General features: G+C 48.5%; 67 non-coding genes across 67 annotated transcripts; all 67 read left to right on the top strand.

The window, feature by feature from the left end:
- The first annotated feature begins 195 nt into the window (after positions 1-195).
- Trnan-guu (transfer RNA asparagine (anticodon GUU)) lies at positions 196-269 on the top strand. Its single transcript has one exon. It is a non-coding gene; the product is annotated as a tRNA-Asn (tRNA).
- Positions 270-364: 95 nt separating this feature from the next.
- On the top strand, positions 365-438 carry Trnan-guu (transfer RNA asparagine (anticodon GUU)). The gene has a single exon. It is a non-coding gene; the product is annotated as a tRNA-Asn (tRNA).
- A 95-nt stretch (positions 439-533) lies between these two features.
- Trnan-guu (transfer RNA asparagine (anticodon GUU)) lies at positions 534-607 on the top strand. Its single transcript has one exon. It is a non-coding gene; the product is annotated as a tRNA-Asn (tRNA).
- A 95-nt stretch (positions 608-702) lies between these two features.
- Positions 703-776, top strand: Trnan-guu (transfer RNA asparagine (anticodon GUU)). The gene has a single exon. It is a non-coding gene; the product is annotated as a tRNA-Asn (tRNA).
- Positions 777-869: 93 nt separating this feature from the next.
- On the top strand, positions 870-943 carry Trnan-guu (transfer RNA asparagine (anticodon GUU)). The gene has a single exon. It is a non-coding gene; the product is annotated as a tRNA-Asn (tRNA).
- Positions 944-1,038: 95 nt separating this feature from the next.
- Positions 1,039-1,112, top strand: Trnan-guu (transfer RNA asparagine (anticodon GUU)). Its single transcript has one exon. It is a non-coding gene; the product is annotated as a tRNA-Asn (tRNA).
- Positions 1,113-1,205: 93 nt separating this feature from the next.
- On the top strand, positions 1,206-1,279 carry Trnan-guu (transfer RNA asparagine (anticodon GUU)). Its single transcript has one exon. It is a non-coding gene; the product is annotated as a tRNA-Asn (tRNA).
- Positions 1,280-1,374: 95 nt separating this feature from the next.
- On the top strand, positions 1,375-1,448 carry Trnan-guu (transfer RNA asparagine (anticodon GUU)). The gene has a single exon. It is a non-coding gene; the product is annotated as a tRNA-Asn (tRNA).
- Positions 1,449-1,543: 95 nt separating this feature from the next.
- Positions 1,544-1,617, top strand: Trnan-guu (transfer RNA asparagine (anticodon GUU)). Its single transcript has one exon. It is a non-coding gene; the product is annotated as a tRNA-Asn (tRNA).
- Positions 1,618-1,710: 93 nt separating this feature from the next.
- Trnan-guu (transfer RNA asparagine (anticodon GUU)) lies at positions 1,711-1,784 on the top strand. Its single transcript has one exon. It is a non-coding gene; the product is annotated as a tRNA-Asn (tRNA).
- Positions 1,785-1,877: 93 nt separating this feature from the next.
- On the top strand, positions 1,878-1,951 carry Trnan-guu (transfer RNA asparagine (anticodon GUU)). The gene has a single exon. It is a non-coding gene; the product is annotated as a tRNA-Asn (tRNA).
- A 95-nt stretch (positions 1,952-2,046) lies between these two features.
- On the top strand, positions 2,047-2,120 carry Trnan-guu (transfer RNA asparagine (anticodon GUU)). Its single transcript has one exon. It is a non-coding gene; the product is annotated as a tRNA-Asn (tRNA).
- Positions 2,121-2,213: 93 nt separating this feature from the next.
- On the top strand, positions 2,214-2,287 carry Trnan-guu (transfer RNA asparagine (anticodon GUU)). The gene has a single exon. It is a non-coding gene; the product is annotated as a tRNA-Asn (tRNA).
- A 95-nt stretch (positions 2,288-2,382) lies between these two features.
- On the top strand, positions 2,383-2,456 carry Trnan-guu (transfer RNA asparagine (anticodon GUU)). Its single transcript has one exon. It is a non-coding gene; the product is annotated as a tRNA-Asn (tRNA).
- Positions 2,457-2,549: 93 nt separating this feature from the next.
- Trnan-guu (transfer RNA asparagine (anticodon GUU)) lies at positions 2,550-2,623 on the top strand. Its single transcript has one exon. It is a non-coding gene; the product is annotated as a tRNA-Asn (tRNA).
- A 93-nt stretch (positions 2,624-2,716) lies between these two features.
- Trnan-guu (transfer RNA asparagine (anticodon GUU)) lies at positions 2,717-2,790 on the top strand. Its single transcript has one exon. It is a non-coding gene; the product is annotated as a tRNA-Asn (tRNA).
- Positions 2,791-2,885: 95 nt separating this feature from the next.
- On the top strand, positions 2,886-2,959 carry Trnan-guu (transfer RNA asparagine (anticodon GUU)). Its single transcript has one exon. It is a non-coding gene; the product is annotated as a tRNA-Asn (tRNA).
- Positions 2,960-3,054: 95 nt separating this feature from the next.
- On the top strand, positions 3,055-3,128 carry Trnan-guu (transfer RNA asparagine (anticodon GUU)). Its single transcript has one exon. It is a non-coding gene; the product is annotated as a tRNA-Asn (tRNA).
- Positions 3,129-3,221: 93 nt separating this feature from the next.
- On the top strand, positions 3,222-3,295 carry Trnan-guu (transfer RNA asparagine (anticodon GUU)). Its single transcript has one exon. It is a non-coding gene; the product is annotated as a tRNA-Asn (tRNA).
- A 95-nt stretch (positions 3,296-3,390) lies between these two features.
- On the top strand, positions 3,391-3,464 carry Trnan-guu (transfer RNA asparagine (anticodon GUU)). Its single transcript has one exon. It is a non-coding gene; the product is annotated as a tRNA-Asn (tRNA).
- A 95-nt stretch (positions 3,465-3,559) lies between these two features.
- Trnan-guu (transfer RNA asparagine (anticodon GUU)) lies at positions 3,560-3,633 on the top strand. The gene has a single exon. It is a non-coding gene; the product is annotated as a tRNA-Asn (tRNA).
- Positions 3,634-3,726: 93 nt separating this feature from the next.
- On the top strand, positions 3,727-3,800 carry Trnan-guu (transfer RNA asparagine (anticodon GUU)). The gene has a single exon. It is a non-coding gene; the product is annotated as a tRNA-Asn (tRNA).
- Positions 3,801-3,893: 93 nt separating this feature from the next.
- Trnan-guu (transfer RNA asparagine (anticodon GUU)) lies at positions 3,894-3,967 on the top strand. Its single transcript has one exon. It is a non-coding gene; the product is annotated as a tRNA-Asn (tRNA).
- A 93-nt stretch (positions 3,968-4,060) lies between these two features.
- Trnan-guu (transfer RNA asparagine (anticodon GUU)) lies at positions 4,061-4,134 on the top strand. The gene has a single exon. It is a non-coding gene; the product is annotated as a tRNA-Asn (tRNA).
- A 95-nt stretch (positions 4,135-4,229) lies between these two features.
- Trnan-guu (transfer RNA asparagine (anticodon GUU)) lies at positions 4,230-4,303 on the top strand. Its single transcript has one exon. It is a non-coding gene; the product is annotated as a tRNA-Asn (tRNA).
- A 93-nt stretch (positions 4,304-4,396) lies between these two features.
- Positions 4,397-4,470, top strand: Trnan-guu (transfer RNA asparagine (anticodon GUU)). Its single transcript has one exon. It is a non-coding gene; the product is annotated as a tRNA-Asn (tRNA).
- Positions 4,471-4,563: 93 nt separating this feature from the next.
- On the top strand, positions 4,564-4,637 carry Trnan-guu (transfer RNA asparagine (anticodon GUU)). The gene has a single exon. It is a non-coding gene; the product is annotated as a tRNA-Asn (tRNA).
- Positions 4,638-4,730: 93 nt separating this feature from the next.
- On the top strand, positions 4,731-4,804 carry Trnan-guu (transfer RNA asparagine (anticodon GUU)). Its single transcript has one exon. It is a non-coding gene; the product is annotated as a tRNA-Asn (tRNA).
- A 93-nt stretch (positions 4,805-4,897) lies between these two features.
- Trnan-guu (transfer RNA asparagine (anticodon GUU)) lies at positions 4,898-4,971 on the top strand. Its single transcript has one exon. It is a non-coding gene; the product is annotated as a tRNA-Asn (tRNA).
- Positions 4,972-5,064: 93 nt separating this feature from the next.
- Trnan-guu (transfer RNA asparagine (anticodon GUU)) lies at positions 5,065-5,138 on the top strand. Its single transcript has one exon. It is a non-coding gene; the product is annotated as a tRNA-Asn (tRNA).
- Positions 5,139-7,582: 2,444 nt separating this feature from the next.
- Positions 7,583-7,656, top strand: Trnan-guu (transfer RNA asparagine (anticodon GUU)). The gene has a single exon. It is a non-coding gene; the product is annotated as a tRNA-Asn (tRNA).
- A 93-nt stretch (positions 7,657-7,749) lies between these two features.
- Positions 7,750-7,824, top strand: Trnan-guu (transfer RNA asparagine (anticodon GUU)). Its single transcript has one exon. It is a non-coding gene; the product is annotated as a tRNA-Asn (tRNA).
- Positions 7,825-7,917: 93 nt separating this feature from the next.
- On the top strand, positions 7,918-7,991 carry Trnan-guu (transfer RNA asparagine (anticodon GUU)). The gene has a single exon. It is a non-coding gene; the product is annotated as a tRNA-Asn (tRNA).
- Positions 7,992-8,084: 93 nt separating this feature from the next.
- Trnan-guu (transfer RNA asparagine (anticodon GUU)) lies at positions 8,085-8,158 on the top strand. Its single transcript has one exon. It is a non-coding gene; the product is annotated as a tRNA-Asn (tRNA).
- Positions 8,159-8,251: 93 nt separating this feature from the next.
- On the top strand, positions 8,252-8,325 carry Trnan-guu (transfer RNA asparagine (anticodon GUU)). The gene has a single exon. It is a non-coding gene; the product is annotated as a tRNA-Asn (tRNA).
- Positions 8,326-8,418: 93 nt separating this feature from the next.
- Positions 8,419-8,492, top strand: Trnan-guu (transfer RNA asparagine (anticodon GUU)). The gene has a single exon. It is a non-coding gene; the product is annotated as a tRNA-Asn (tRNA).
- Positions 8,493-8,585: 93 nt separating this feature from the next.
- Trnan-guu (transfer RNA asparagine (anticodon GUU)) lies at positions 8,586-8,659 on the top strand. The gene has a single exon. It is a non-coding gene; the product is annotated as a tRNA-Asn (tRNA).
- Positions 8,660-8,752: 93 nt separating this feature from the next.
- On the top strand, positions 8,753-8,826 carry Trnan-guu (transfer RNA asparagine (anticodon GUU)). Its single transcript has one exon. It is a non-coding gene; the product is annotated as a tRNA-Asn (tRNA).
- Positions 8,827-8,919: 93 nt separating this feature from the next.
- Trnan-guu (transfer RNA asparagine (anticodon GUU)) lies at positions 8,920-8,993 on the top strand. Its single transcript has one exon. It is a non-coding gene; the product is annotated as a tRNA-Asn (tRNA).
- Positions 8,994-9,086: 93 nt separating this feature from the next.
- On the top strand, positions 9,087-9,160 carry Trnan-guu (transfer RNA asparagine (anticodon GUU)). The gene has a single exon. It is a non-coding gene; the product is annotated as a tRNA-Asn (tRNA).
- A 93-nt stretch (positions 9,161-9,253) lies between these two features.
- On the top strand, positions 9,254-9,327 carry Trnan-guu (transfer RNA asparagine (anticodon GUU)). Its single transcript has one exon. It is a non-coding gene; the product is annotated as a tRNA-Asn (tRNA).
- A 93-nt stretch (positions 9,328-9,420) lies between these two features.
- Positions 9,421-9,494, top strand: Trnan-guu (transfer RNA asparagine (anticodon GUU)). The gene has a single exon. It is a non-coding gene; the product is annotated as a tRNA-Asn (tRNA).
- Positions 9,495-9,587: 93 nt separating this feature from the next.
- Positions 9,588-9,661, top strand: Trnan-guu (transfer RNA asparagine (anticodon GUU)). Its single transcript has one exon. It is a non-coding gene; the product is annotated as a tRNA-Asn (tRNA).
- Positions 9,662-9,754: 93 nt separating this feature from the next.
- Positions 9,755-9,828, top strand: Trnan-guu (transfer RNA asparagine (anticodon GUU)). The gene has a single exon. It is a non-coding gene; the product is annotated as a tRNA-Asn (tRNA).
- A 93-nt stretch (positions 9,829-9,921) lies between these two features.
- Trnan-guu (transfer RNA asparagine (anticodon GUU)) lies at positions 9,922-9,995 on the top strand. Its single transcript has one exon. It is a non-coding gene; the product is annotated as a tRNA-Asn (tRNA).
- Positions 9,996-10,088: 93 nt separating this feature from the next.
- On the top strand, positions 10,089-10,162 carry Trnan-guu (transfer RNA asparagine (anticodon GUU)). The gene has a single exon. It is a non-coding gene; the product is annotated as a tRNA-Asn (tRNA).
- A 260-nt stretch (positions 10,163-10,422) lies between these two features.
- On the top strand, positions 10,423-10,496 carry Trnan-guu (transfer RNA asparagine (anticodon GUU)). The gene has a single exon. It is a non-coding gene; the product is annotated as a tRNA-Asn (tRNA).
- Positions 10,497-10,589: 93 nt separating this feature from the next.
- Positions 10,590-10,663, top strand: Trnan-guu (transfer RNA asparagine (anticodon GUU)). The gene has a single exon. It is a non-coding gene; the product is annotated as a tRNA-Asn (tRNA).
- A 93-nt stretch (positions 10,664-10,756) lies between these two features.
- On the top strand, positions 10,757-10,830 carry Trnan-guu (transfer RNA asparagine (anticodon GUU)). Its single transcript has one exon. It is a non-coding gene; the product is annotated as a tRNA-Asn (tRNA).
- A 93-nt stretch (positions 10,831-10,923) lies between these two features.
- On the top strand, positions 10,924-10,997 carry Trnan-guu (transfer RNA asparagine (anticodon GUU)). The gene has a single exon. It is a non-coding gene; the product is annotated as a tRNA-Asn (tRNA).
- Positions 10,998-11,090: 93 nt separating this feature from the next.
- Positions 11,091-11,164, top strand: Trnan-guu (transfer RNA asparagine (anticodon GUU)). Its single transcript has one exon. It is a non-coding gene; the product is annotated as a tRNA-Asn (tRNA).
- A 93-nt stretch (positions 11,165-11,257) lies between these two features.
- Positions 11,258-11,331, top strand: Trnan-guu (transfer RNA asparagine (anticodon GUU)). The gene has a single exon. It is a non-coding gene; the product is annotated as a tRNA-Asn (tRNA).
- Positions 11,332-16,129: 4,798 nt separating this feature from the next.
- Positions 16,130-16,203, top strand: Trnan-guu (transfer RNA asparagine (anticodon GUU)). Its single transcript has one exon. It is a non-coding gene; the product is annotated as a tRNA-Asn (tRNA).
- A 93-nt stretch (positions 16,204-16,296) lies between these two features.
- On the top strand, positions 16,297-16,370 carry Trnan-guu (transfer RNA asparagine (anticodon GUU)). The gene has a single exon. It is a non-coding gene; the product is annotated as a tRNA-Asn (tRNA).
- Positions 16,371-16,463: 93 nt separating this feature from the next.
- On the top strand, positions 16,464-16,537 carry Trnan-guu (transfer RNA asparagine (anticodon GUU)). Its single transcript has one exon. It is a non-coding gene; the product is annotated as a tRNA-Asn (tRNA).
- Positions 16,538-16,630: 93 nt separating this feature from the next.
- Positions 16,631-16,704, top strand: Trnan-guu (transfer RNA asparagine (anticodon GUU)). Its single transcript has one exon. It is a non-coding gene; the product is annotated as a tRNA-Asn (tRNA).
- A 93-nt stretch (positions 16,705-16,797) lies between these two features.
- Trnan-guu (transfer RNA asparagine (anticodon GUU)) lies at positions 16,798-16,871 on the top strand. The gene has a single exon. It is a non-coding gene; the product is annotated as a tRNA-Asn (tRNA).
- Positions 16,872-16,964: 93 nt separating this feature from the next.
- On the top strand, positions 16,965-17,038 carry Trnan-guu (transfer RNA asparagine (anticodon GUU)). Its single transcript has one exon. It is a non-coding gene; the product is annotated as a tRNA-Asn (tRNA).
- A 93-nt stretch (positions 17,039-17,131) lies between these two features.
- Trnan-guu (transfer RNA asparagine (anticodon GUU)) lies at positions 17,132-17,205 on the top strand. Its single transcript has one exon. It is a non-coding gene; the product is annotated as a tRNA-Asn (tRNA).
- A 93-nt stretch (positions 17,206-17,298) lies between these two features.
- On the top strand, positions 17,299-17,372 carry Trnan-guu (transfer RNA asparagine (anticodon GUU)). Its single transcript has one exon. It is a non-coding gene; the product is annotated as a tRNA-Asn (tRNA).
- Positions 17,373-17,465: 93 nt separating this feature from the next.
- Positions 17,466-17,539, top strand: Trnan-guu (transfer RNA asparagine (anticodon GUU)). The gene has a single exon. It is a non-coding gene; the product is annotated as a tRNA-Asn (tRNA).
- Positions 17,540-17,632: 93 nt separating this feature from the next.
- On the top strand, positions 17,633-17,706 carry Trnan-guu (transfer RNA asparagine (anticodon GUU)). The gene has a single exon. It is a non-coding gene; the product is annotated as a tRNA-Asn (tRNA).
- A 93-nt stretch (positions 17,707-17,799) lies between these two features.
- On the top strand, positions 17,800-17,873 carry Trnan-guu (transfer RNA asparagine (anticodon GUU)). The gene has a single exon. It is a non-coding gene; the product is annotated as a tRNA-Asn (tRNA).
- Positions 17,874-17,966: 93 nt separating this feature from the next.
- Trnan-guu (transfer RNA asparagine (anticodon GUU)) lies at positions 17,967-18,040 on the top strand. The gene has a single exon. It is a non-coding gene; the product is annotated as a tRNA-Asn (tRNA).
- A 93-nt stretch (positions 18,041-18,133) lies between these two features.
- Trnan-guu (transfer RNA asparagine (anticodon GUU)) lies at positions 18,134-18,207 on the top strand. The gene has a single exon. It is a non-coding gene; the product is annotated as a tRNA-Asn (tRNA).
- Positions 18,208-18,300: 93 nt separating this feature from the next.
- On the top strand, positions 18,301-18,374 carry Trnan-guu (transfer RNA asparagine (anticodon GUU)). The gene has a single exon. It is a non-coding gene; the product is annotated as a tRNA-Asn (tRNA).
- A 93-nt stretch (positions 18,375-18,467) lies between these two features.
- Trnan-guu (transfer RNA asparagine (anticodon GUU)) lies at positions 18,468-18,541 on the top strand. Its single transcript has one exon. It is a non-coding gene; the product is annotated as a tRNA-Asn (tRNA).
- Positions 18,542-21,379: the final 2,838 nt, after the last annotated feature.

Below are 21,379 nucleotides of genomic sequence, written 5' to 3'. Positions count from 1 at the left end.
TTTAGCATGGAATAAAAGTTCGCAAAAAAAAAAAAAAAAAATCGGATAGCGCGTTCGGCTGTTAACCGAAAGGTTGGTGGTTCAAGCCCACCCGGGGGCGCGCTCAGTGGGATTGTTTTAGCAGAGAAACGAGCATTAAATGATATAGTACATTATTTTCCTCGCACAGTGAGACAGAAGACACGAGCCCGTGTAGCCTCCGTGGCGCAATCGGATAGCGCGTTCGGCTGTTAACCGAAAGGTTGGTGGTTCAAGCCCACCCGGGGGCGCGCTCAGTGGGATTGTTTTAGCAGACAAACGAGCATTAAATGATATAGTACATTATTTTCCTCGCACAGTGAGACAGAAGACACGAGCCCGTGTAGCCTCCGTGGCGCAATCGGATAGCGCGTTCGGCTGTTAACCGAAAGGTTGGTGGTTCAAGCCCACCCGGGGGCGCGCTCAGTGGGATTGTTTTAGCAGAGAAACGAGCATTAAATGATATAGTACATTATTTTCCTCGCACAGTGAGACAGAAGACACGAGCACGTGTAGCCTCCGTGGCGCAATCGGATAGCGCGTTCGGCTGTTAACCGAAAGGTTGGTGGTTCAAGCCCACCCGGGGGCGCGCTCAGTGGGATTGTTTTAGCAGAGAAACGAGCATTAAATGATATAGTACATTATTTTCCTCGCACAGTGAGACAGAAGACACGAGCACGTGTAGCCTCCGTGGCGCAATCGGATAGCGCGTTCGGCTGTTAACCGAAAGGTTGGTGGTTAAAGCCCACCCGGGGGCGCTCAGTGGGATTGTTTTAGCAGAGAAACGAGCATTAAATGATATAGTACATTATTTTCCTCGCACAGTGAGACAGAAGACACGAGCACGTGTAGCCTCCGTGGCGCAATCGGATAGCGCGTTCGGCTGTTAACCGAAAGGTTGGTGGTTAAAGCCCACCCGGGGGCGCGCTCAGTGGGATTGTTTTAGCAGACAAACGAGCATTAAATGATATAGTACATTATTTTCCTCGCACAGTGAGACAGAAGACACGAGCACGTGTAGCCTCCGTGGCGCAATCGGATAGCACGTTCGGCTGTTAACCGAAAGGTTGGTGGTTAAAGCCCACCCGGGGGCGCTCAGTGGGATTGTTTTAGCAGAGAAACGAGCATTAAATGATATAGTACATTATTTTCCTCGCACAGTGAGACAGAAGACACGAGCACGTGTAGCCTCCGTGGCGCAATCGGATAGCGCGTTCGGCTGTTAACCGAAAGGTTGGTGGTTAAAGCCCACCCGGGGGCGCGCTCAGTGGGATTGTTTTAGCAGAGAAACGAGCATTAAATGATATAGTACATTATTTTCCTCGCACAGTGAGACAGAAGACACGAGCACGTGTAGCCTCCGTGGCGCAATCGGATAGCGCGTTCGGCTGTTAACCGAAAGGTTGGTGGTTAAAGCCCACCCGGGGGCGCGCTCAGTGGGATTGTTTTAGCAGACAAACGAGCATTAAATGATATAGTACATTATTTTCCTCGCACAGTGAGACAGAAGACACGAGCACGTGTAGCCTCCGTGGCGCAATCGGATAGCGCGTTCGGCTGTTAACCGAAAGGTTGGTGGTTAAAGCCCACCCGGGGGCGCTCAGTGGGATTGTTTTAGCAGAGAAACGAGCATTAAATGATATAGTACATTATTTTCCTCGCACAGTGAGACAGAAGACACGAGCACGTGTAGCCTCCGTGGCGCAATCGGATAGCGCGTTCGGCTGTTAACCGAAAGGTTGGTGGTTAAAGCCCACCCGGGGGCGCTCAGTGGGATTGTTTTAGCAGAGAAACGAGCATTAAATGATATAGTACATTATTTTCCTCGCACAGTGAGACAGAAGACACGAGCACGTGTAGCCTCCGTGGCGCAATCGGATAGCGCGTTCGGCTGTTAACCGAAAGGTTGGTGGTTCAAGCCCACCCGGGGGCGCGCTCAGTGGGATTGTTTTAGCAGAGAAACGAGCATTAAATGATATAGTACATTATTTTCCTCGCACAGTGAGACAGAAGACACGAGCACGTGTAGCCTCCGTGGCGCAATCGGATAGCGCGTTCGGCTGTTAACCGAAAGGTTGGTGGTTAAAGCCCACCCGGGGGCGCTCAGTGGGATTGTTTTAGCAGAGAAACGAGCATTAAATGATATAGTACATTATTTTCCTCGCACAGTGAGACAGAAGACACGAGCACGTGTAGCCTCCGTGGCGCAATCGGATAGCGCGTTCGGCTGTTAACCGAAAGGTTGGTGGTTAAAGCCCACCCGGGGGCGCGCTCAGTGGGATTGTTTTAGCAGACAAACGAGCATTAAATGATATAGTACATTATTTTCCTCGCACAGTGAGACAGAAGACACGAGCACGTGTAGCCTCCGTGGCGCAATCGGATAGCGCGTTCGGCTGTTAACCGAAAGGTTGGTGGTTAAAGCCCACCCGGGGGCGCTCAGTGGGATTGTTTTAGCAGAGAAACGAGCATTAAATGATATAGTACATTATTTTCCTCGCACAGTGAGACAGAAGACACGAGCACGTGTAGCCTCCGTGGCGCAATCGGATAGCGCGTTCGGCTGTTAACCGAAAGGTTGGTGGTTAAAGCCCACCCGGGGGCGCTCAGTGGGATTGTTTTAGCAGAGAAACGAGCATTAAATGATATAGTACATTATTTTCCTCGCACAGTGAGACAGAAGACACGAGCACGTGTAGCCTCCGTGGCGCAATCGGATAGCGCGTTCGGCTGTTAACCGAAAGGTTGGTGGTTAAAGCCCACCCGGGGGCGCGCTCAGTGGGATTGTTTTAGCAGACAAACGAGCATTAAATGATATAGTACATTATTTTCCTCGCACAGTGAGACAGAAGACACGAGCACGTGTAGCCTCCGTGGCGCAATCGGATAGCGCGTTCGGCTGTTAACCGAAAGGTTGGTGGTTCAAGCCCACCCGGGGGCGCGCTCAGTGGGATTGTTTTAGCAGAGAAACGAGCATTAAATGATATAGTACATTATTTTCCTCGCACAGTGAGACAGAAGACACGAGCACGTGTAGCCTCCGTGGCGCAATCGGATAGCGCGTTCGGCTGTTAACCGAAAGGTTGGTGGTTAAAGCCCACCCGGGGGCGCTCAGTGGGATTGTTTTAGCAGAGAAACGAGCATTAAATGATATAGTACATTATTTTCCTCGCACAGTGAGACAGAAGACACGAGCACGTGTAGCCTCCGTGGCGCAATCGGATAGCGCGTTCGGCTGTTAACCGAAAGGTTGGTGGTTCAAGCCCACCCGGGGGCGCGCTCAGTGGGATTGTTTTAGCAGAGAAACGAGCATTAAATGATATAGTACATTATTTTCCTCGCACAGTGAGACAGAAGACACGAGTACGCGTAGCCTCCGTGGCGCAATCGGATAGCGCGTTCGGCTGTTAACCGAAAGGTTGGTGGTTCAAGCCCACCCGGGGGCGCGCTCAGTGGGATTGTTTTAGCAGAGAAACGAGCATTAAATGATATAGTACATTATTTTCCTCGCACAGTGAGACAGAAGACACGAGTACGCGTAGCCTCCGTGGCGCAATCGGATAGCGCGTTCGGCTGTTAACCGAAAGGTTGGTGGTTAAAGCCCACCCGGGGGCGCTCAGTGGGATTGTTTTAGCAGAGAAACGAGCATTAAATGATATAGTACATTATTTTCCTCGCACAGTGAGACAGAAGACACGAGTACGCGTAGCCTCCGTGGCGCAATCGGATAGCGCGTTCGGCTGTTAACCGAAAGGTTGGTGGTTAAAGCCCACCCGGGGGCGCTCAGTGGGATTGTTTTAGCAGAGAAACGAGCATTAAATGATATAGTACATTATTTTCCTCGCACAGTGAGACAGAAGACACGAGTACGCGTAGCCTCCGTGGCGCAATCGGATAGCGCGTTCGGCTGTTAACCGAAAGGTTGGTGGTTAAAGCCCACCCGGGGGCGCTCAGTGGGATTGTTTTAGCAGAGAAACGAGCATTAAATGATATAGTACATTATTTTCCTCGCACAGTGAGACAGAAGACACGAGCACGTGTAGCCTCCGTGGCGCAATCGGATAGCGCGTTCGGCTGTTAACCGAAAGGTTGGTGGTTCAAGCCCACCCGGGGGCGCGCTCAGTGGGATTGTTTTAGCAGAGAAACGAGCATTAAATGATATAGTACATTATTTTCCTCGCACAGTGAGACAGAAGACACGAGCACGTGTAGCCTCCGTGGCGCAATCGGATAGCGCGTTCGGCTGTTAACCGAAAGGTTGGTGGTTAAAGCCCACCCGGGGGCGCTCAGTGAGATTGTTTTAGCAGAGAAACGAGCATTAAATGATATAGTACATTATTTTCCTCGCACAGTGAGACAGAAGACACGAGCACGTGTAGCCTCCGTGGCGCAATCGGATAGCGCGTTCGGCTGTTAACCGAAAGGTTGGTGGTTAAAGCCCACCCGGGGGCGCTCAGTGGGATTGTTTTAGCAGAGAAACGAGCATTAAATGATATAGTACATTATTTTCCTCGCACAGTGAGACAGAAGACAGGAGCACGTGTAGCCTCCGTGGCGCAATCGGATAGCGCGTTCGGCTGTTAACCGAAAGGTTGGTGGTTAAAGCCCACCCGGGGGCGCTCAGTGGGATTGTTTTAGCAGAGAAACGAGCATTAAATGATATAGTACATTATTTTCCTCGCACAGTGAGACAGAAGACACGAGTACGCGTAGCCTCCGTGGCGCAATCGGATAGCGCGTTCGGCTGTTAACCGAAAGGTTGGTGGTTAAAGCCCACCCGGGGGCGCTCAGTGGGATTGTTTTAGCAGAGAAACGAGCATTAAATGATATAGTACATTATTTTCCTCGCACAGTGAGACAGAAGACACGAGCACGTGTAGGCTCCGTGGCGCAATCGGATAGCGCGTTCGGCTGTTAACCGAAAGGTTGGTGGTTCAAGCCCACCCGGGGCCGCTCAGTGGGATTGTTTTAGCAGAGAAACGAGCATTAAATGATATAGTACGTTATTTTCCTCGCACAGTGAGACAGAAGACACGAGCACGTGTAGCCTCCGTGGCGCAATCGGATAGCGCGTTCGGCTGTTAACCGAAAGGTTGGTGGTTAAAGCCCACCCGGGGGCGCTCAGTGGGATTGTTTTAGCAGAGAAACGAGCATTAAATGATATAGTACATTATTTTCCTCGCACAGTGAGACAGAAGACACGAGCACGTGTAGGCTCCGTGGTGACTGACCTCGAGGACATAAAGACCCATTTTGTGCAATATTACACAAGTTTGTTTGGGACGGCAGCTATCACTGCCAATCAGGGTTGTATCCAGGCTTTCCTCTCTGAAATGCCTAAGCTCGGGGAACCGGATAACGAACTGTTAGCGTCGCCGCTCACAGAACAAGAAATCAGCGACGCAATTGCATCACTGAACTTAAATCGTTCCCCTGGACCGGACGGTCTATGTGCCGAGTTCTACAAGAAGTTTTCCGCTTATCTCGTGCCTATTTTGCTGGATGTATACGCCGAGGCTGAAGAAAACGGGATTTTTTCCGGCAGTTTCCGGCGATCGCACACCGTGCTGGTTCCTAAAAAAGTTGCAGAAGGTTCGACGGCAAAGGTTACTGATTACAGGCCAATTACCCTATGCAATGTCGATTACAAAATATACGCCAAAGTTATGGCTGCTCGACTACAACTTGTGTTACCTCAATTGATAGGTGATCACCAAACGTGCGGAATAAGGGGTAGGACTATACTGACGAATATCCATGTGGTGCGTACCATTCTGGATTGGTGTCGGTACGAGGGGGACCATGTGGCCATGTTGCAGCTGGACCTTTCTAAGGCTTTTGACCGCGTATGTCACACATATTTGTTTGCGTTGCTGGAATACGTCAACGTGGGAGCTCGCTTTGTCGGCCGCATCAAGCTTTGTTACGAGCAAGTTGCCACGAGCCTCATCATTAACAACACTCTTGCCGCACCGATAATGCTGCGATCCTCGGTTCGACAGGGCTGTCCCCTGTCACCACTGCTCTTTGACTTGTACCTGGAGCCGCTGTGTCGGCGAGTCATCCGCCTGAATAATATCCACGGGTTCGAACTGGCCGGTACTGTGATCAAGGTGGCCGCATATGCTGATGATCTTGCATTCCTTGTCAAGGACAAACCTAGCGTAGTGAATGTCATGGAACAAGTTGATTTGTTTGGCCAGGCGTCTGGAGCGCGTGTAAACAAAGACAAGTCCTTAGGCGTTTGGTGCGGCCACTGGGCGACAACACCTGGAGCTTTTTGCGGTATTCCGTGGCAGGAACAAAACCCTCGTTATCTTGGTGTCCCGTTGCAAGAAACCAGGAACCCGAGTAGAATGTGGTCCCAGAGGCTCGACAACATAAGGAAACACGCTTTCATCTGGAGGAAGAAAGACCTTTCAATTTTTCAGCGAGCGACAGTATGCAACGTGTTTCTAGCTGCTAAACTGGTTTACCTTTTGCAAGTCTTGCAATGCCCGCGCAAAGTAGTGCACGCCTGTCACAGGATTTTTGCCACCACAATCTGGTGCTCTACATTTGAGAGGATGCGTCGCGACTATCTTTTTCGAAAACTTCGTGATGGAGGCCTCGGCCTACAGCACCTCTTTGTCAAACAACTGGTCATGAGACTCTGGTTCATTCGTGAGGAGCTGCATCCAGTTCTCGAGGGAGTGAAACGCATCCTTACATATAATTACATCCCGGAGTTACACGTCACGTTCACAGAGGGAACGATGCGGTTAACAGGCTTTTTCAGGGAGGTCGTTGAGTGCATGCTGTTTTTGAAAGCCAGGTTTACCCTTGAATACCTCTTGTCTGTCAACAAGAAAACGCTGGTGGCCCACTTGATCGATACATTGTTCCCTGTGCCTGTCTATCGAGATATTCCACCCACTTGGCCAGGCAGGGATGTTTTGGTTCGAGTCCAAAGGATGCCAATCAAACCAAACATGAAGACATTCTTTTACAAACTTCATACGTCAACACTACCTGTCAAGGCATGGCTTGCGCAGAAGGGCATATACGTGCCCTGGTCGGCAGACTGCAGGTTCTGCAAAGTTCCTGAAACGCATGATCACCTTTTCTTAGACTGCACAGAAGCCCAGTTCTTCTGGGACGATCTCCAGTATAAAGTTTTCAAAACTCGACTTCGGCTTAACCCACACACCATACGATTTCTCCCATTACACCCGAGGGAAACAGTCAGGTACGATATTGTCATGCTTATAGCCTTGTACTGTCTGTGGAAACTTCGTATGGCTGACAGGAACGAAGAACCGTTAATGCCTCCTATGAAATACTTTAAGATAGAAATATCTCAACTTAAGCTGTGCCTTATGCGATGTTTAGAGCTGCCAGACTGGTTAGAAACATTGTCTGATGCCCTTACGTACTTGTAAAATCGTATGTACGAATTCAAAAGGTCTTCAGTTTCCTGTTTAGACGTTTTGTAATGGCCCACGGCGTCGCGACCGTGTGACGTACCTGTAGTTGTGTGCACTTGTGTGTATTGTTAATAAAAGGTGGAAAAGAAAAAAGTGTAGGCTCCGTGGCGCAATCGGATAGCGCGTTCGGCTGTTAACCGAAAGGTTGGTGGTTCAAGCCCACCCGGGGGCGCTCAGTGGGATTGTTTTAGCAGAGAAACGAGCATTAAATGATATAGTACATTATTTTCCTCGCACAGTGAGACAGAAGACACGAGTACGCGTAGCCTCCGTGGCGCAATCGGATAGCGCGTTCGGCTGTTAACCGCCAAGGTTGGTGGTTCAAGCCCACCCGGGGGCGCTCAGTGGGATTGTTTTAGCAGAGAAACGAGCATTAAATGATATAGTACATTATTTTCCTCGCACAGTGAGACAGAAGACACGAGTACGCGTAGCCTCCGTGGCGCAATTGGATAGCGCGTTCGGCTGTTAACAGAAAGGTTGGTGGTTAAAGCCCACCCGGGGGCGCTCAGTGGGATTGTTTTAGCAGAGAAACGAGCATTAAATGATATAGTACATTATTTTCCTCGCACAGTGAGACAGAAGACACGAGTACGCGTAGCCTCCGTGGCGCAATTGGATAGCGCGTTCGGCTGTTAACAGAAAGGTTGGTGGTTAAAGCCCACCCGGGGGCGCTCAGTGGGATTGTTTTAGCAGAGAAACGAGCATTAAATGATATAGTACATTATTTTCCTCGCACAGTGAGACAGAAGACACGAGTACGCGTAGCCTCCGTGGCGCAATCGGATAGCGCGTTCGGCTGTTAACCGCAAGGTTGGTGGTTCAAGCCCACCCGGGGGCGCTCAGTGGGATTGTTTTAGCAGAGAAACGAGCATTAAATGATATAGTACATTATTTTCCTCGCACAGTGAGACAGAAGACACGAGTACGCGTAGCCTCCGTGGCGCAATCGGATAGCGCGTTCGGCTGTTAACCGCAAGGTTGGTGGTTCAAGCCCACCCGGGGGCGCTCAGTGGGATTGTTTTAGCAGAGAAACGAGCATTAAATGATATAGTACATTATTTTCCTCGCACAGTGAGACAGAAGACACGAGTACGCGTAGCCTCCGTGGCGCAATCGGATAGCGCGTTCGGCTGTTAACCGAAAGGTTGGTGGTTCAAGCCCACCCGGGGGCGCTCAGTGGGATTGTTTTAGCAGAGAAACGAGCATTAAATGATATAGTACATTATTTTCCTCGCACAGTGAGACAGAAGACACGAGTACGCGTAGCCTCCGTGGCGCAATCGGATAGCGCGTTCGGCTGTTAACCGAAAGGTTGGTGGTTCAAGCCCACCCGGGGGCGCTCAGTGGGATTGTTTTAGCAGAGAAACGAGCATTAAATGATATAGTACATTATTTTCCTCGCACAGTGAGACAGAAGACACGAGTACGCGTAGCCTCCGTGGCGCAATCGGATAGCGCGTTCGGCTGTTAACCGAAAGGTTGGTGGTTCAAGCCCACCCGGGGGCGCTCAGTGGGATTGTTTTAGCAGAGAAACGAGCATTAAATGATATAGTACATTATTTTCCTCGCACAGTGAGACAGAAGACACGAGTACGCGTAGCCTCCGTGGCGCAATCGGATAGCGCGTTCGGCTGTTAACCGCAAGGTTGGTGGTTCAAGCCCACCCGGGGGCGCTCAGTGGGATTGTTTTAGCAGAGAAACGAGCATTAAATGATATAGTACATTATTTTCCTCGCACAGTGAGACAGAAGACACGTGTACGCGTAGCCTCCGTGGCGCAATCGGATAGCGCGTTCGGCTGTTAACCGAAAGGTTGGTGGTTCAAGCCCACCCGGGGGCGCTCAGTGGGATTGTTTTAGCAGAGAAACGAGCATTAAATGATATAGTACATTATTTTCCTCGCACAGTGAGACAGAAGACACGTGTACGCGTAGCCTCCGTGGCGCAATCGGATAGCGCGTTCGGCTGTTAACCGAAAGGTTGGTGGTTCAAGCCCACCCGGGGGCGCTCAGTGGGATTGTTTTAGCAGAGAAACGAGCATTAAATGATATAGTACATTATTTTCCTCGCACAGTGAGACAGAAGACACGAGTACGCGTAGCCTCCGTGGCGCAATCGGATAGCGCGTTCGGCTGTTAACCGAAAGGTTGGTGGTTCAAGCCCACCCGGGGGCGCTCAGTGGGATTGTTTTAGCAGAGAAACGAGCATTAAATGATATAGTACATTATTTTCCTCGCACAGTGAGACAGAAGACACGAGTACGCGTAGCCTCCGTGGCGCAATCGGATAGCGCGTTCGGCTGTTAACCGCAAGGTTGGTGGTTCAAGCCCACCCGGGGGCGCTCAGTGGGATTGTTTTAGCAGAGAAACGAGCATTAAATGATATAGTACATTATTTTCCTCGCACAGTGAGACAGAAGACACGAGTACGCGTAGCCTCCGTGGCGCAATCGGATAGCGCGTTCGGCTGTTAACCGAAAGGTTGGTGGTTCAAGCCCACCCGGGGGCGCTCAGTGGGATTGTTTTAGCAGAGAAACGAGCATTAAATGATATAGTACATTATTTTCCTCGCACAGTGAGACAGAAGACACGAGTACGCGTAGCCTCCGTGGCGCAATCGGATAGCGCGTTCGGCTGTTAACCGCAAGGTTGGTGGTTCAAGCCCACCCGGGGGCGCTCAGTGGGATTGTTTTAGCAGAGAAACGAGCATTAAATGATATAGTACATTATTTTCCTCGCACAGTGAGACAGAAGACACGAGTACGCGTAGCCTCCGTGGCGCAATCGGATAGCGCGTTCGGCTGTTAACCGCAAGGTTGGTGGTTCAAGCCCACACGGGGCCGCTCAGTGGGATTGTTTTAGCAGAGAAACGAGCATTAAATGATATAGTACATTATTTTCCTCGCACAGTGAGACAGAAGACACGAGTACGCGTAGCCTCCGTGGCGCAATCGGATAGCGCGTTCGGCTGTTAACCGAAAGGTTGGTGGTTCAAGCCCACCCGGGGGCGCTCAGTGGGATTGTTTTAGCAGAGAAACGAGCATTAAATGATATAGTACATTATTTTCCTCGCACAGTGAGACAGAAGACACGAGTACGCGTAGCCTCCGTGGCGCAATCGGATAGCGCGTTCGGCTGTTAACCGCAAGGTTGGTGGTTCAAGCCCACCCGGGGGCGCTCAGTGGGATTGTTTTAGCAGAGAAACGAGCATTAAATGATATAGTACATTATTTTCCTCGCACAGTGAGACAGAAGACACGAGTACGCGTAGCCTCCGTGGCGCAATCGGATAGCGCGTTCGGCTGTTAACCGAAAGGTTGGTGGTTCAAGCCCACCCGGGGGCGCTCAGTGGGATTGTTTTAGCAGAGAAACGAGCATTAAATGATATAGTACATTATTTTCCTCGCACAGTGAGACAGAAGACACGAGTACGCGTAGCCTCCGTGGCGCAATCGGATAGCGCGTTCGGCTGTTAACCGCAAGGTTGGTGGTTCAAGCCCACCCGGGGGCGCTCAGTGGGATTGTTTTAGCAGAGAAACGAGCATTAAATGATATAGTACATTATTTTCCTCGCACAGTGAGACAGAAGACACGAGAACGCGTAGCCTCCGTGGCGCAATCGGATAGCGCGTTCGGCTGTTAACCGAAAGGTTGGTGGTTCAAGCCCACCCGGGGGCGCTCAGTGGGATTGTTTTAGCAGAGAAACGAGCATTAAATGATATAGTACATTATTTTCCTCGCACAGTGAGACAGAAGACACGAGTACGCGTAGCCTCCGTGGCGCAATCGGATAGCGCGTTCGGCTGTTAACCGCAAGGTTGGTGGTTCAAGCCCACCCGGGGGCGCTCAGTGGGATTGTTTTAGCAGAGAAACGAGCATTAAATGATATAGTACATTATTTTCCTCGCACAGTGAGACAGAAGACACGAGTACGCGTAGCCTCCGTGGCGCAACTTTTTTTCTGCTTCCGGCACTCGATGAGTGCAGACGCAGGTTCTTCGAGCTCCGTTGGAGCGACTAGTACGGCTAAGCCTAGCCGGGTGCAAGGACAGGGAACAGGCTCAAAGGATACAATGAACTACAAGATAATTATGCCAACGATTCCAACAGGTACTGTGACACGTAACACCCTGTTTTTGCATGGAAACCCCGAAGGAAGACCATATAACGTAGGCCATTTTGGGCAGGCGTTGGAAGGCTTAGTAAAGAAGGAAGACGTATCAAACTTCGGGGTTTATCAATACAATCATGTTTGGGTTATCAGCTTCCGGAGTGCAATAGCAAAGGAAAAGTTGCTGGCTATGAAGGAGTTAGAGGTCAAAGGGCAAAGATGTATGGTTATCGACCCAAACCGCACGGAAATAGAAATTAAGATTCGCTGGATCCCAGGAAATGTGTCGGACGAAGCGCTTCAGAAGACGTTAGAAAAGTATGGAAATGTTAAAGAAATAAGACGAGAAAAATGGAAAGGCTCCTTTTTCGAAGGGATAGATACCACAACACGGCAGGTCACGATTCGGCTTCATGAGGGAGTCTCAGCTACGAACTTGCCGCACCAAGCTTTCGTAGAGGGCTGTCGTGTGCTGTTTTCTGTGCCAGGCCGACCGCCAATGTGCCTCAGATGTAAACAAATAGGACACATCAGAAAACAGTGCCACACCCCTTGGTGTAAAACGTGTCGCAGCTATGGCCATTTAGACGAAGAGTGCGTTGGGACGTATGCCTCAAGAGTAAGAAAGAATAACGAACAAGAAAGTGAGTTTCACATAGCGGACCCGAATGAAGAAAACAAACAGCGCGGAACAGAAAATGACAAAGATGACGTTGTAGGCCGAGATTTGCGAGAAAGGAATGCTCAGTTACAGGAGCAGGAAGGACAGGTTGATGAAAGTGGCACTGATGAGGAAATGAAAGAGGCAGAGGTAGCACAAAAGAGAAAAGGTAGCACAAAAGAGGTTGTTGCTGAACTGAGCGAAAACAAAGATCAACAGTGGTCTACAACGAAAGGAAAGAGACTAAAATCGAGCAGTAATTTGGGGTTGAGACTTCTTCCAACGCAAACTGACTTGTCCCAGTTGGAAGATGCCAATTTTTTGACAACATAGGCTTCGTAGCGCACAGCGGCAAAAGAGAGACACCCATAACACCGTTTAAAAGCAATGGGAAGAACAATATCAGTGGCAACTTTAAACGTGAGAGGTCTTAACTCTCGGAAGAAGCAGTACCAGCTAAGCCGCTATCTTGAAAAGTTCCCAGAAATAGACATGCTTGCGATACAAGAATCAAAAATCAGCACACAAGAAGAAACAGAGAGGTTAGTAGAAGAATGCTTCATCAAGAACTACGACGTCGTCGTAAGCCATGCTATGGGAAACTCGGGAGGCTGTCTGTTGCTGCTAAGGAAGTTGGATTGTTTTAAACCGATATCTCACATGGTCGACAATCGGGGCAGACTAGCAGTGATGGACGTACTCATTGACGGCGAAATATGGCGTTTTCTAAATGTCTACGCACCGAATGAACCGCAAGACAGAGCAGCCTTTTTTGAAACTGTGAGTAAACTCGTCAACAGCAGTTATAAAACGGTGCTACTGGGTGATTTCAATTGCACGTTGAACAGAGAGGACCGAAGTAATCGGAAAGAGGATAAAGATAAAAGTACGGACGTACTGCAAGGTATACTAGAAGAACATGGATTGTGCGACGCAGCAGATGGAAACTCGGACAGGAAAACAATATTTACACACTTTCAGAACAACTCCCATGCTCGACTAGACCGAATTTATGTGGCGCAAACGAAAACTACGCATTTTGTAGAGTATAAAGTACACCCCGTCTACTTCAGTGACCACAGTCTGGTAATAGCGTCGCTAGGTCAGGTGCAAAGAGAAAGGAGGAAGCACACTGGATGGCAAATGTGGAAGCTCAACGTAAATCTACTTGAAGATGAAGAATTCTCGAACTTCGTAAAGGATAGCATAGTTGAAATAATGAATGAAAGAACCAGTTGGACGAGAGCATGGGAGGAGTTTAAACTCAAGTTACGTGCCTTCGCCATAGAACGAAGCAGCATTTTGACATTCCAGAAGAAACACCGAGAGCAAGAACTACAGAAGACGCTGGGAAAAGTAATGGAAATGGAATCAAGAAGGGCGGGAGAGTTCACAGAAGAGATGGCTCGGATAAAGTTGGAGCTGAATATAATTGACGAGCAAAAGTATGAGGGAGCGAAGATAAGAGCAAGAATGCAGTGTTGCGTAGCGGACGAAATGCCCAGCAAAAGGTTCATAAGAAAGGAGAAGGAATATAGTAAAAACAAGATTATTACAGACATACAGGAGAATGGAAAGATACTAGCAAACTCAGAGGAAATACGAATGAGTTTCGAAAGATATTACACTGATTTGATAGGAAGGTCCAGAGGCAAAGTGGATCATCAGATAGAAGGACGCCTATCGGAAGTGGTAGCGCGGTTGACAGAGGCGGATCAAGATAATCTGGAAAAACCGATAACATTGGAAGAGGTCAGGCAAGCAATAAGCAGTTTAAAAAAGAACCGAGCACCTGGACCGGATGGGATAGGACCCGATTTTTACATTAAATATGCTGATTACATATCTATGATACTGTTGCAAGTAATTCGGGAAGCCGAAACGGAAAGAATGCTTCCGCCGAGTTTCAGGAAGACCCACACAGTCATGATACGGAAAACAGTGCGCGATGATGCTGTGCCCAAAGTGACAGACTATAGGCCGATAACTTTGTGCAACGTAGATTACAAGGTGTATGCAAAAGTGCTTGCAACGAGGCTGCAACAGTGTGTGGACAAGCTCGTCGGAGACCACCAATCCTGTGCCATCAGGGGGAGAACTATCCAGACAAATATTCATGTGCTGCGAACGATTTTTGAACTTAGTAGAATGGAAAACAAACAGATTGCTGTACTGCAAGTAGACCTTAAGAAAGCGTTTGATAGGGTTAGTCATTTGTTTTTGTTCATGGTATTGAAAGCAATGAACTTTGGACCAGTGTTCATAGAGCGAATTAGAATGTGTTACTCTTGTGTAGCAACGAGGCTAGTGGTTAACAACCACCTCACAAACCCAGTACCATTGTGTTCTTCGGTGAGGCAAGGATGTCCCTTATCTCCGCTGTTATTTGACCTTTACCTGGAACCTCTGTGTCAAAGTGTCGTACGTAACACTAGCATCAACGGTTTCAAAATATATGGTGTCGAAGTTAAAGTCCTAGCCTATGCGGATGACATAGTGTTTCTAGCGGAGGATAAACCCAGTGTCAGTAAGATTCTGTGCGAGCTTGACTGGTTCAGCGAGGCATCTGGAGCGCAAATCAATAAGGAAAAATCAATTGGAATTTGGGGAGGAATGTGGGGTACAACACCGGCAGTCTTTGAAGGAATAACCTGGCAGACCATACCAGCCACATACTTAGGTGTACCTTTGGAACACAGCACAAATACAAACACGGTGTGGAGAGAACTAGCTACGAAAGTGCAGAAGCACGCCAACATCATGAAACAAGCAAGACTCTCAATATTCCAACGTGCTGCGGTCTGTAATGTTTTCCTAGTTGCTAAACTAGTGTATCTGTTACATGTACTGCAATGCTCGCGGAAGAACATCCATGTATTCCATCGCATATTTGCCCGCTTTATATGGAATTCCCCATTTGAACGCATGAGAAGAGAAAACCTCTTCTGTAAGATAGAGAGAGGAGGACTAAGTTTGTCTCACTTGTATGTCAAACAGCTGATCATGCGACTAAGCTTTTACAGAGAAAACAAACATCCTCTGCTCGAGTGTGTGAAGCAATGTGTCGGACATGACTTTTTGCCAGAGATAACCGTTGCTGTAAAAAAAGTGGACATTGTGCTACGTGGTTTCTATTTTGACATCGTGCAAAGTATCAGGTTCTTGATGGTAAGGTTTTCCAGGGAGTATATTTTCACAGTCTCCAAGAAACAGTTAGCCAATGATTTAATAGATATGCTTTTCCCCATCCCGATATATCGGCGCGTACCACAAGGATCACATGGTATGGACATATTGCAGAGGGTGAGAAGAATGCAGATTAAACCGGAAATGAAAACTTTCTTCTTCAAGTTACACACGAGAACCTTGCCAGTGAAAACCTGGTTGCACGAAAAGGGTATATTTGTACCTTGGACAACAAATTGCCGTTTGTGTAAGACACCCGAAACCATAGAGCATGTTTTTGTTTATTGTACCGAAGCTCAGTTCTTTTGGAGTGACCTCAGTAGGATGATTGGGAAAGATCTGGATTTGAACCCGCACACAATACGTTTTTTGCCTTTGCGTGAGACAAATGGTGTAAGGTATGATGTGCTATGTCTGGTTGCTCTCTTTTGTCTATGGAAGCTCAGGCTGAAAGACAGAAACGAAGAACCTTTGCTGCCACCGATACAGTTACTGAGAGAAGAATTGACGATGCTAAAAGAAGTAGCTGCAGTGAATGGAGAAGTGCCTACATGGTTGAATGAGATTTGTGTGAAAGTCCTTGCGAGAGACAAGGTAGTTTATAGCACTACAGGAAGTAGTGTATATGTATAGAAATATTTTAGTGTGAACATTGTTTTACAATAAAGGAAAAAAAAAAAAAAAAGCCTCCGTGGCGCAATCGGATAGCGCGTTCGGCTGTTAACCGAAAGGTTGGTGGTTCAAGCCCACCCGGGGGCGCTCAGTGGGATTGTTTTAGCAGAGAAACGAGCATTAAATGATATAGTACATTATTTTCCTCGCACAGTGAGACAGAAGACACGAGTACGCGTAGCCTCCGTGGCGCAATCGGATAGCGCGTTCGGCTGTTAACCGCAAGGTTGGTGGTTCAAGCCCACCCGGGGGCGCTCAGTGGGATTGTTTTAGCAGAGAAACGAGCATTAAATGATATAGTACATTATTTTCCTCGCACAGTGAGACAGAAGACACGAGTACGCGTAGCCTCCGTGGCGCAATCGGATAGCGCGTTCGGCTGTTAACCGAAAGGTTGGTGGTTCAAGCCCACCCGGGGGCGCTCAGTGGGATTGTTTTAGCAGAGAAACGAGCATTAAATGATATAGTAGGTTATTTTCCTCGCACAGTGAGACAGAAGACACGAGCACGTGTAGCCTCCGTGGCGCAATCGGATAGCGCGTTCGGCTGTTAACCGAAAGGTTGGTGGTTAAAGCCCACCCGGGGGCGCTCAGTGGGATTGTTTTAGCAGAGAAACGAGCATTAAATGATATAGTACATTATTTTCCTCGCACAGTGAGACAGAAGACACGAGTACGCGTAGCCTCCGTGGCGCAATCGGATAGCGCGTTCGGCTGTTAACCGAAAGGTTGGTGGTTCAAGCCCACCCGGGGGCGCTCAGTGGGATTGTTTTAGCAGAGAAACGAGCATTAAATGATATAGTACATTATTTTCCTCGCACAGTGAGACAGAAGACACGAGTACGCGTAGCCTCCGTGGCGCAATCGGATAGCGCGTTCGGCTGTTAACCGAAAGGTTGGTGGTTCAAGCCCACCCGGGGGCGCTCAGTGGGGTTGTTTTAGCAGAGAAACGAGCATTAAATGATATAGTACATTATTTTCCTCGCACAGTGAGACAGAAGACACGAGTACGCGTAGCCTCCGTGGCGCAATCGGATAGCGCGTTCGGCTGTTAACCGAAAGGTTGGTGGTTCAAGCCCACCCGGGGGCGCTCAGTGGGATTGTTTTAGCAGAGAAACGAGCATTAAATGATATAGTACATTATTTTCCTCGCACAGTGAGACAGAAGACACGAGTACGCGTAGCCTCCGTGGCGCAATTGGATAGCGCGTTCGGCTGTTAACCGAAAGGTTGGTGGTTAAAGCCCACCCGGGGGCGCTCAGTGGGATTGTTTTAGCAGAGAAACGAGCATTAAATGATATAGTACATTATTTTCCTCGCACAGTGAGACAGAAGACACGAGTACGCGTAGCCTCCGTGGCGCAATTGGATAGCGCGTTCGGCTGTTAACCGAAAGGTTGGTGGTTAAAGCCCACCCGGGGGCGCTCAGTGGGATTGTTTTAGCAGAGAAACGAGCATTAAATGATATAGTACATTATTTTCCTCGCACAGTGAGACAGAAGACACGAGTACGCGTAGCCTCCGTGGCGCAATTGGATAGCGCGTTCGGCTGTTAACCGAAAGGTTGGTGGTTAAAGCCCACCCGGGGGCGCTCAGTGGGATTGTTTTAGCAGAGAAACGAGCATTAAATGATATAGTACATTATTTTCCTCGCACAGTGAGACAGAAGACACGAGTACGCGTAGCCTCCGTGGCGCAATCGGATAGCGCGTTCGGCTGTTAACCGAAAGGTTGGTGGTTAAAGCCCACCCGGGGGCGCTCAGTGGGATTGTTTTAGCAGAGAAACGAGCATTAAATGATATAGTACATTATTTTCCTCGCACAGTGAGACAGAAGACACGAGTACGCGTAGCCTCCGTGGCGCAATCGGATAGCGCGTTCGGCTGTTAACCGAAAGGTTGGTGGTTCAAGCCCACCCGGGGGCGCTCAGTGGGATTGTTTTAGCAGAGAAACGAGCATTAAATGATATAGTACATTATTTTCCTCGCACAGTGAGACAGAAGACACGAGTACGCGTAGCCTCCGTGGCGCAATCGGATAGCGCGTTCGGCTGTTAACCGAAAGGTTGGTGGTTCAAGCCCACCCGGGGGCGCTCAGTGGGATTGTTTTAGCAGAGAAACGAGCATTAAATGATATAGTACATTATTTTCCTCGCACAGTGAGACAGAAGACACGAGTACGCGTAGCCTCCGTGGCGCAATCGGATAGCGCGTTCGGCTGTTAACCGAAAGGTTGGTGGTTAAAGCCCACCCGGGGGCGCTCAGTGGGATTGTTTTAGCAGAGAAACGAGCATTAAATGATATAGTACATTATTTTCCTCGCACAGTGAGACAGAAGACACGAGTACGCGTAGCCTCCGTGGCGCAATCGGATAGCGCGTTCGGCTGTTAACCGAAAGGTTGGTGGTTCGAGCCCACCCCAGGGCGCCTTGAAGGTCAACCGCAAGGGGTACCTTGACTTTTTGAAACGTAACGATAAAAATGGAAGCCCATATCGAACTGCGTCTGAACCATCCATGATTTCCAGAAAACGGTCTCATATTTTAAATCATCTTAATTTCACCGTTCTTAAACAGACACGGGGGCCACCATTTTGTGACGGCAGTGGTTCAGGCGGACTACGGCTGACGTAAGTGATGTCAGTGTTCTTTCAAGACATCTCACGCTCTCTACAGAGCATACGGTACAACCCCGCAATGTTTGAGCTAAAATACTAAAGTGCATTTAGCCAGCTTACCTAACGTGTCACAACGGGAAGGCGGACACCAAGGCAGCTGCTCTTTGAAAGCGGCATAATTCACATTGTTAAATGCCTGCCTGCACTCTTCGCCAACGCGGTGAATATCAGGAGCAAGACATGCGACGCAAGCATCTTTGGGCAGTGACGCGGCTTTGTGCATATAAGGTGCCATCTTGCAAAAATATTTTAATTTTATTTTAATTAACATAAATTGAATTTCTTTAATTGAACTCCAAAATTTCCCAAGTCAACCTAACGTTTTTTTTTACAGAATTAGAGAGCCTGTAGCGAACTTAGTCAGATCCACCAAGAAATCCGCTCGATATTGCAAAGCGAACTGCCAAAAAAAAGTCCCGAAGTTGATTCTTCAGATTTTCGGGTATTCAACGGCGCACAAAATCAGTCGCAAAGACGCGCGGAGAGCATGACATGCTCCTGCCCCCATGAAGCTAGAACAGTTTATCGCCGGACCGGCGTGCAGCACAAGACGCGCAGATAACAAGGCAGGTGACATTCCACCATACGTTGATAAGCGGCAAACAAAAATGATTCCGCCTCTTTTTTCCCGCCCTGTGTTTTTTCGACCTTCTATCTTTTATGGGGGCACCCTCCATAAAAGTTTCTCTTCCGAAAACAGCTTACGTATTAAAAATAAGCGTGTTTTAAGGATTTGTGCTCCCTCTGAAGGAAGCCCCGAGCGGTAGTAACATTATGATGACGTAACTCAGGCACATGCATGGAAGCGCAGCGCAGGCGATTGTCTCCGAGCTCGCCTGGTACGCGTTCGCTCCGCAACATAGCAAGTCCAAAATCCTCGTTAGATACGCCCATTTTCGCTTACCAGTGCGAGTTCTGACGCGACCATGTCGCGTCGGACTTTGTGTTATGCCAAAGGGGCTGCCGGGCACACGTACCCAGAGAGAAAAGAAGGGGGGCTAGTGTACCGAAGAGGGGAGCAAAGAAATGAGGGGTGACGTTTCGAGCGAAGGCTCTTCTTCAGACTAGTAGGATGGAATGATGATAGAATGATTCCATCCTACTAGTCTGAAGAAGAGCCTTCGCTCGAAACGTCACCCCTCATTTCTTTGCTCCCCTCTTCGTTACACCAGCCCCCCCCCCTTCTTTTCTCTCTCTGTGTTACGCTCCCGGCTTCACGAATACGTCCGCAGCGAACCCAGAAGTGACGTTCCACAAGCCGATCAGAGCAACGCCACCTAGATACAGAAGGCCTGTTCATTGCCTCCTCTCCCTCCTTCGCTACGTAGACATTAAGAGTCAGAATTCGTCTGCTACTGCGATTCATCGTTCTGAGAATTCAAGAACTCGCAAATGACCGCAGCTCACCTGGAACCTGCAGACCGAAATATTTACACAAAACGTGTAAGTCTTTTTTTCTTCAAAAAATCAGTTTTGAGAAACATTTCCTATTTTGTACGCAGGGACGGTTCAATCACAACTCGCAGATGACGGTGGCTCGTCATCATGGCTACGACCACTGAAAGCACGTTCGTGATTGGCTGCCGCCGTTGAAAACACGCTCCTGATTTGCTGACTCTTAATTGTTACGTCACGTCGACGAGCGCGCAGGCTTTCTGTATCTAAGTGGTGTTGATCAGACTCTCCGACGAGTGCCATTCAGCAAATGCTATATTGCAATTGATTTCATCTCTGAAAAAGTGATAAAGTGATATATATATATATATATATTAAAGAAATATGTTCGAATTTAGCTAGGACACCCTGTATATTGTGCAAGCTGTTCTACGCACCTGAACCAAGGTGGCGTTATTTTACTGTATGGTTTATCAAACGTTCAAATGTACTCAAATGTGACTCGGTAATTTCATGCCAGGACCAAGAAAAAAACATTGCATATGCACAAGGTCGTTACTGCATATATAGAATAATTTATTGCGTAGTTGCATGCATAACTCAAGTGTCTTAATGCTACATATCCCCTAAAATTCATTACTTAACTCTTTCTTTATGGATTTCGAGCAAAAGCGACACAACAGAACGGAAGACAGTTCTTGTTGAAAGCCATTAAATCCTGAAACTCCCACGTACTTTGAAGTATCAGTCGCGGGAGTTTGATATGCAAATGAGCAGAAACCGAAACTGCGGCGACCCTGAGCGCTCATTCCAGGGAAGAGGGTCACGTGCTTTGGAGCGATTGAGATGATTGGAGTAGGAGCTCATCTGCTGGCCAGGTCAACCGCTTACCGTCCTAGAGAGGCCTGCGTCGGTGAAAGCGATGCACTCCTGAGGCGCGCTGCTTTCGTTTCGGCTCCTTTGCATGACGAAATTCCGCTATGGATATTTCACGGCACGCGCTCGTTTCAGAATTTGAAGACATGTGCTGTCTTTCAAAAGAGAAATTCCTTAATTAAATTCCTTAACTAAAAAGTTACGAATTTTAGGCAATTAGCAACGTTTCATACTCTCTTAGAGTGGATGTCCGCCCTGCCGTATAACTCAACTGCAGAAACGAGTTGAGTTTGAGTTTGATCATAGAAATATAACGA

This window comes from Ornithodoros turicata, chromosome 8 (genome assembly GCF_037126465.1).
Source record: "Ornithodoros turicata isolate Travis chromosome 8, ASM3712646v1, whole genome shotgun sequence".
NCBI lineage: Eukaryota > Metazoa > Arthropoda > Arachnida > Ixodida > Argasidae > Ornithodoros > Ornithodoros turicata.
The sequence above is the reverse complement of the archived record's forward strand: the minus strand, read 5'-3'. Positions and strand labels throughout refer to the sequence as shown.